This window comes from Neoarius graeffei, chromosome 28, assembly GCF_027579695.1.
Source record: "Neoarius graeffei isolate fNeoGra1 chromosome 28, fNeoGra1.pri, whole genome shotgun sequence".
NCBI classification, from domain to species: Eukaryota; Metazoa; Chordata; class Actinopteri; order Siluriformes; family Ariidae; genus Neoarius; species Neoarius graeffei.
Genome location: NC_083596.1, coordinates 46062721 through 46071273, shown reverse-complemented (window position 1 = coordinate 46071273; position 8553 = coordinate 46062721).

Genomic DNA, 8553 nt, shown 5'->3' with positions numbered 1-8553 from the left:
CCGTACAAGCTTCCGCTTATCGGCCCGGATTCATGCGTCGCACACTGATGACGCAATTTCACACGCGAGCATTATGGGAAAGGAAGTCCACAGCAGCAAAGGGGTCGTTTCATCACGTGCCTACAATCCACCATTTTAAACAGCTCGCAAGTTCTGTTGTTGAAATAATTCCTGATTTTTTTTTTTAAATTTATTTTATTTTATTTTTTTTTTTACTGTGACTGTCATAACACACACTGTAGGGCCAAAAGTTTGTGGACACACTGTCAGAAATAGGAAAGAAAGAAAAGAAAGCACAACTTTATTCATTACACACTTGTGATAGGCGGCACGGTGGTGTAGTGGTTAGCGCTGTCGCCTCACAGCAAGAAGGTCCGGGTTCAAGCCCCGGGGCCGGCGAGGGCCTTTCTGTGCGGAGTTTGCATGTTCTCCCCGTGTCCGCGTGGGTTTCCTCCGGGTGCTCCGGTTTCTCCCACAGTCCAAAGACATGCAGGTTAGGTTAACTGGTGACTCTAAATTGAGCGTACGTGTGAATGTGAGTGTGAATGGTTGTCTGTGTCTATGTGTCAGCCCTGTGATGACCTGGCGACTTGTCCAGGGTGTACCCCGCCTTTCGCCCGTAGTCAGCTGGGATAGGCTCCAGCTTGCCTGCGACCCTGTAGAAGGATAAAGCGGCTAGAGATAATGAATGAATGATGACTGTCATAACACACACTGTAGGGCCAAAAGTTTGTGGACACACTGTCAGAAATAGGAAAGAAAGAAAAGAAAGCACAGCTTTATTCATCACACACTTGTGAAATTTCCTCTCTGCATTTAAACCATCTGAAACAGTGAACACACACACACACACACACACAGAGCAGTGGGCAGCCATGCTAACAGCGCCCGGGGAGCAGTTGGGAGTTTGGTGCCTTGCTCAAGGGCACCTCAGCCCAAGGCCGTCTCATATTAACCTAACCTGCATGTCTTGGGGAAACCGGAGCACCCAGAGGAAACCCACGCAGACACGGAGAGAACATCCAAACTCCGCACAGAAAGGCCTCCACCGGCCGCTTGGCTCGAACCCAGAACCTTCTTGCTGTGAGGTGACCGTGCTAACCATTTACACCACTGTCAAAAAAAAAAAAAAGGTTTACTGTGACTGTCAAAACACACACTGTAGGGCCAAAAGTTTGTGGACACACTGTCAGAAATAGGGGTACAGTAGGAATCCATTTCTGTCCCCCATGGTCCTATCTACACCAACATACCCCCTAGGGCTCATTACTGGGCTTCAAGGTACCTTTTTATGATCAAAAAAGATACACATATGTTCCCAATCAATACAAATAAATACCTTATAGGCTAAGGTACCACGCCGGTGACAAGCCGTTGTCCTATTAAAGGTACAAAATGATGTACTTTGTTTTCTGAAAGGGCACCCTTATGCAGGCCTTCCCTAAACTGTTGCCACAAAATTAGAAGTACACAATTATCTTGAATGTGTTTGTATGCTGTAGCTTTACAACTTCCAGACATCCCAAGTCTCCCGGAAGTTCCAGGAGTCTCCCGCATATTGATAGCGGCTCCTTGATGCCCGCAAATTACATACAATCTCACAGAACCTAGAGCAAGTGAGCAAGCTTCATCCCGAACCGACCAGATGCAAACTTGTGTACGTCACAATAAGAGGCCCACGCAGCCTGTGGTGTGGTGGCGGCACACTACTGAGCAGGATAGAGTGTGGTTTGGGATGCAGCCAATTTCATAACACATATTTCCAGTTTAAGAAAAAAAAAAACAAGTGTACACACGTGCCCTCTGGTGGTTCATGAATGTGTGTGTGCATGTGCTTGCAATGTGGCGGCGACGGCGTGTGAGGCATGTTTTCTCCCGCCTCTGCGTGCGCTGTTTGGCCAAAGCAGTGGAGAGGAGAAGAGATGAACCGGCCGCCATCTTCCGCGCGCTTCTCCCTCTAATGATGATTCAGTCAGTCAGTGCATAGGAGCAGGAGCGTCATTGCAGAGGCAGAGTGCCCCAAGAAACGAAAATATAAGACACATTTGACATCAGACTACACAAAAGTGTACCCTTGTCTGATAAGAGTAAGGAATACTCTCGGTGTCCAGAGTCAATCAGTAAGGAGCTTAATATATGGCACATTGTAGTTATCATAGTTTATGGGTTGGGGGCAGCTAAATCCCCAAGTCAGGGTGTCAGCTATGAATCTGAGTGAACTGAGTGAATTCAGGTATTGTTCATCTCCAAAAGGCCACCCCGAAATCCACCAGAATGCAGGAAACCACATTAACCAAATCCAAAATTTCCTGGGTCAATACCCCCATATCCGCCCGCAGTGTATTTGTCCTAAAAAGAAAATAAATTTCCCCAAAGGGGTCCGGGGGGGGGGACCTCCCTGAAATGAATTTTGTCAGGTTGGGATGCCTGAACTTCCTTTCACTGAAACTAAGAAACTGAGAACTATTCCAGCATGACAATACCCCTTGCAACAAAGCGACATCCATGAAGACATGGTTTCTTAAAATAATCTCATCTCATCTCATTATCTCTAGCCGCTTTATCCTGTTCTACAGGGTCGCAGGCAAGCTGGAGCCTATCCCAGCTGACTACGGGTGAAAGGCGGGGTACACCCTGGACAAGTCGCCAGGTCATCACAGGGCTGACACATAGACACAGACAACCATTCACACTCACATTCACACCTACGCTCAATTTAGAGTCACCAGTTAACCTAACCTGCATGTCTTTGGACTGTGGGGGAAACCGGAGCACCCGGAGGAAACCCACGCGGACACGGGGAGAACATGCAAACTCCACACAGAAAGGCCCTCACCGGCCACGGGGCTCGAACCCAGGACCTTCTTGCTGTGAGGCGACAGCGCTAACCACTACACCATCGTGCCGCCCCTTCTTAAAATAATAATTTAAAAAATGATAAATACAAATTTAGTCTGTGTATACATGGACCAAAATATATTAGAAATGCATTGGCACAAAATCTGATTCGAGGTTATTTATGGACATTAAGGTATTCATGGACAGTTGAAAGTGCAATAAAAGCAGTAACAGGAAAAACTGACATTTGATGATGGGTAAGTTGGAGTACTACTGGAAAGGCAAAGCTCCATCCATCCACTCTTCATTAAGTTATGTGTAAATAAAGAATTGCTGTTTGCTCTTAGAGAGAATCAGCAACACATCCTGATCCTCTCGTATACTCCGATACACAGTAAATAATATAAAATAGGAATGCTTAATGGAAAGTCTTCAGTTTAAAGTTATTCAGCTTTAATTCTGAAAAAGATCTGAGTGTTTTTGACCTTTACACTTTGACATTGTTTGCTGAATAAACATTTGAGGAGTTAAACATTAGTGATCACGTGTACTTTAAAACAAGTCAGTTGAATTCTGAGTCTGTGTATGTGTTTAAAAAAATAAAATAAAATTTCAACTCTGGGTGCTGCATGAGAGTTATGTTTTAAAGTATTGTTGCTATGAAACATTGTAGTAAAAAAAAATGTTTGCATTTGGACACCATTCTCCAAATAAATGTTCATTATGTCAATGTTCCCCCACCTTTTTATTCAAACACGTCCATATTAATATCATGTGATCATGATATTTGCTTTAGTCTGATATTTTAGTATTCAGTAAATCCAAAGTTTACAATTTTGTGAGGGCGGCACGGTGGTGTAGTGGTTAGCGCTGTCGCCTCACAGCAAGAAGGTCCTGGGTTCGAGCCCCGTGGCCGGCGAGGGCCTTTCTGTGCGGAGTTTGCATGTTCTCCCCGTGTCCGCGTGGGTTTCCTCCGGGTGCTCCGGTTTCCCCCACAGTCCAAAGACATGCAGGTTAGGTTAACTGGTGACTCTAAATTGAGCATAGGTGTGAATGTGAGTGTGAATGGTTGTCTGTGTCTATGTGTCAGCCCTGTGATGACCTGGCGACTTGTCCAGGGTGTACCCCGCCTTTCGCCCGTAGTCAGCTGGGATAGGCTCCAGCTTGCCTGCGACCCTGTAGAACAGGATAAAGCGGCTACAGATAATAAGATGAGATGAGACAATTTTGTGAAGTAATAATGATATACGACTGTAGGTTGTAGTAACGTTTCCCTCTAGCGGTCATTAAGTGTAAATGCAGGTCTGTTGGCTATCAATTCAGACCATTTTCTCAGGCCTCAGTTGTTTATGATCACTTTCAGTATCATCACCATCATCATCCTCTTCACTGAGGATTTGGAGTCGAATGGGACGTTTGTGGTTATTGTGATTGTTTGCACATTTTATATCTTATATAAAATATTCACATATGCATTGTATTTCCGGGGGCGGCACGGTGGTGTAGTGGTTAGCGCTGTCGCCTCACAGCAAGAAGGTCCGGGTTCGAGCCCCGTGGCCGGCGAGGGCCTTTCTGTGCGGAGTTTGCATGTTCTCCCCGTGTCCGCGGGGGTTTCCTCCGGGTGCTCCGGTTTCCCACACAGTCCAAAGACATGCAGGTTAGGTTAACTGGTGACTCTAAATTGAGCGTAGGTGTGAATGTGAGTGTGAATGGTTGTCTGTGTCTATGTGTCAGCCCTGTGATGACCTGGCGACTTGTCCAGGGTGTACCTCGCCTTTCACCCGTAGTCAGCTGGGATAGGCTCCAGCTTACCTGCGACCCATTCAAATTCATGTCCAAAAGTAATTATTGCCTGCCTGTCCTTAGTGATACGATTAAAGGGAAATGTTTGGGTTTTTTTTTTAAACCTGGGCCCTATTTTCCCATCGTTTTAGGTCCAAATATTTACTAGGGACAAATTGATCAAAATCAATCCAGTACTGAGGTAGAACACTATAACTGGCAACCACAAAATAGCTATACAATGTAATCCTATGGAGCAAACATCAGCATCAAAGTAAACCACTTGTCTGGCAACACAGAAAGGATTCCTATGGAGATACACCTATATATATTTACCTCAAAAACTCTAAAGACTGTTTCTACACTCATTGTTTGACTTTTCTCTTCTTCTGGTTTCTTACGCAGCACCCCATTCAGTGTCTGTAGTGGATTATTGCATGGGGGCTGTTTATTATGAGCCTGCCAGTGATGAAAACAAGCAGTTTACTTTGACACAGATGATATCCCCATAGGATTGCATTGTAGAGCTGTTTTGCGGTTGCCGGTTATAGCGTTCTAACTTCCAGCATACTGGACCGATTTCAATTGTTTTTGTTCCTAGTAAAAAATTTGCACCCAAAAAGACAGGAAAATAAGAACCATGTTTCAAAAAAATCCCAAACTTTCTCTTCAAATAAAGATCAGTTGTTTCTGTAGGATTTTCTTGACATCATCTTGGTTTTCATCCGACTGCTGAGGCCATGGTCCACAGAGAGCACACACAGGATCTCATTATCTAAAGGTCTCAATCAGGAAAGGAGTACAAATGAATTTCCAAAATATTAGATGTACCAGGGCGGCACGGTGGTGTAGTGGTTAGCACTGTCGCCTCAGAGCAAGAAGGGCCGGGTTCGAGCCCCGTGGCCGGCGAGGGCTTTTCTGTGCGGAGTTTGCATGTTCTCCCCGTGTCCACGTGGGTTTCCTCCGGGTGCTCCAGTTTCCCCCACAGTCCAAAGACATGCAGGTTAGGTTAACTGGTGACTCTAAATTGACCGTAGGTGTGAATGTGAGTGTGAATGGTTGTCTGTGTCTATGTGTCAGCCCTGTGATGACCTGGCGACTTGTCCAGGGTGTACCCCGCCTTTCGCCCGTAGTCAGCTGGGATAGGATCCAGCTTGCCTGCGACCCTGTAGAACAGGATAAAGCGGCTAGAGATAATGAGATGAGATTAGATGTACCACAGTGACATTATCAAGAATAGGACATGCCTCTTTTCTTTAAATAAATAAATAAAACCAGTCCCACATCAACCACCACAAACTATGTGACAAAATGTACGATGATCTGATGAAACCAAGGTACACTTTTTTGGGGGCATAATTCTAGAAAGAATCCCATACACACAGTGAAGCATGGTGGTGGAAGCATCATGCTCTGGGGCTGTTTCTCTTCACCTGGGAATTCTATTCAGGATAGAGGGACTTAAGGATGAGTCCAAATGCCAGGGGCAGCACGGTGGTGTAGTGGTTAGCACTGTCGCCTCACAGCAAGAAGTGAAATGCGAGGTTCGAACCCAGTGGCCGACAGGCGGCCTTTCTGTGTGGAGTTTGCATGTTCTCCCCGTGTCTGCATGGGTTTCCTCCGGGTGCTCCAGTTTCCCCCACAGATCAAAGACATGCAGTTAGGTTAACATGGGGGTGGCCTTGGGCTGAAGTGCCCTTGAGCAAGGTACCTGACCCCTAACTGCTCCCCGGGCACTGTAGTATGGCTACCCACTTCTCTGGGTATGTGTGTGCGCACTTGTGTGTGCATGCGTGTGTTCACTGCTTCAGAGGGGTTAAATGCAGAGGATGAATTTCACTGTGCTTGAGTGTGCATGTGACAAATAAAGGCTTCTTCTTCTTCAATCTATTTTCACACAAAACCCGCAGGGTTCCGTTAGACAGCTGACAAAAAAAAAAATATCTCAAAAATGCCACTTTAAAGCATGTTCATGACTCAAAGCACAAAGCCAGCTTGACAAAGAAATAGCTTCAGAAGAAAAAGATCACCATTCTGGAATGGCCCAGTCAGAACCCAGATCTGAGTCCTATCAAAAAGCTGGAATGACATGAAGATGGCTGTGCACACTCACAATTTGATAGATCTGGAGCTTTTTTTTTTTTTTGCAAGGGAGTGGAATAAAAGTGCCGAATCAATACGTGCTAAGTTGGTAGACTCTTACACAAAAAGACTGTACGTTAGCACCGTAGCTCCCATGCAAAATCTATAAAGCAAATGTCTGACATGAAAGATGCTTTGGCTGACTGACTACATTTGAGGTAAGTGGCAAAATCGAATTGTGTAAAGTTGAATTTGTGCCATTCCATTATTTTACATACTGTAATAGAGGAGTGTGTGTGTGTGTGTGTGTGTGTGTGTGTGTGTGTGTGTGTGTGGCCACTTGCTTGGGCCCACTGCAAATGGTGTTGCTAGGCAACCCATCCTCAGCTACTACAGTCCCTAATGGAGCTTTAAGAAGAGCAGGGCAGGTGGAACGTACCATCGTGTCAGTGAAGGGGCGTGGGGTAGTGATCAAACCCTTTAAATTTACATTAGTTGTAGATTATGTACTGTATTTTTATATTTATTGTTTAATGTTCTAATTATATTTCTGTGTGTGTGTGTGTGTGTGTGTGAGTGAGTGAGTGAGTGAGTGAGTGAGTGAGTGAAAGAGAGAGAGAGAGTGAGGGTAATTAGACCAGGTGTAATTAGGAGCGAGTGTCCTTTGGGTGGTGCCTCAGGTCTCCTGAGAGAAGGAGAACACAGTTCAATGGCACTCACTCACCCAGAAAAGAATTTTAATTAACGCTAGTGTGAAATTATTCAGATCAAATTTTTGTAGACATGGGGTGGCAAAAGGGGGAAAGACTACCTAAAGGGCGGGGCTACCTAATTATTTTCAAATAAACTCTGCATTTGCAAAAAGAAAAAGTACATATTAAATCTGCTCCTTATTTAATATCTAGATAATAACATGGATTACTTTATTACCCCAATTCAGTCTATCATAGGGGACCTTGCGCGTGCGCGCACACACACACACTTGGGGCAATTTAGCATAGCCATTCCACCACTTGGCATGCATGTTTGTGGGACATGGGAGGAAACTGGAGAACCTGAAAGGAAACCAAGGTGGACATAAAGAAAGCATGCACAAATCCATACACAGTAAAGCCAAGTTCAGGATCTAACCGGAGACTCTGGAGCAATGAGGCAACAATACAACCCCCCTGCACCTTCCTACAACCAAAGTGCATTGTAGGTATTCGTTATGCCTATAATAAGATGAGTTCTCATCAGAGCCCTGCGATGATTTGGCGACTTGTCCAGGGTCTACCCCGTCTCTCACCCATAGTCAAATGGGATAGGCTCCAGCTTGCCCGCAACCCTGCACAGGATGGATGGATGGATGGAGTTCTCATCAGGGATGGCTTTCGGTTTTCTAAAGAGGTTCTACATGGATTCTTGTGTGCGAGGTAAACACTGCGGTGGACAGTGTTACATAGAACCTTGAATCCCTCTAGTGTTTCCCTTGCGGAACAAACCAAAGTACTCTTCAGGTTTTGAAAGGGAGCTCTCTCTCGCATCATGTGGACACTAACCTGTTACACTGCATTGTGGGAGCGCAATTGATCACTGATCATCAACAGGCGCCTCATCTCATCATCTCTAGCCGCTTTATCCTGTTCTACAGGGTCGCAGTCGAGCTGGAGCCTATCCCAGCTGACTACGGGCGAAAGGCGGGGTACACCCTGGACAAGTCGCCAGGTCATCACAGGGCTGACACATAGACACAGACAACCATTCACACTCACATTCACACCTACGGTCAATTTAGAGTCACCAGTTAACCTAACCTGCATGTCTTTGGACTGTGGGGGAAACCGGAGCACCCGGAGGAAACCCACGCGG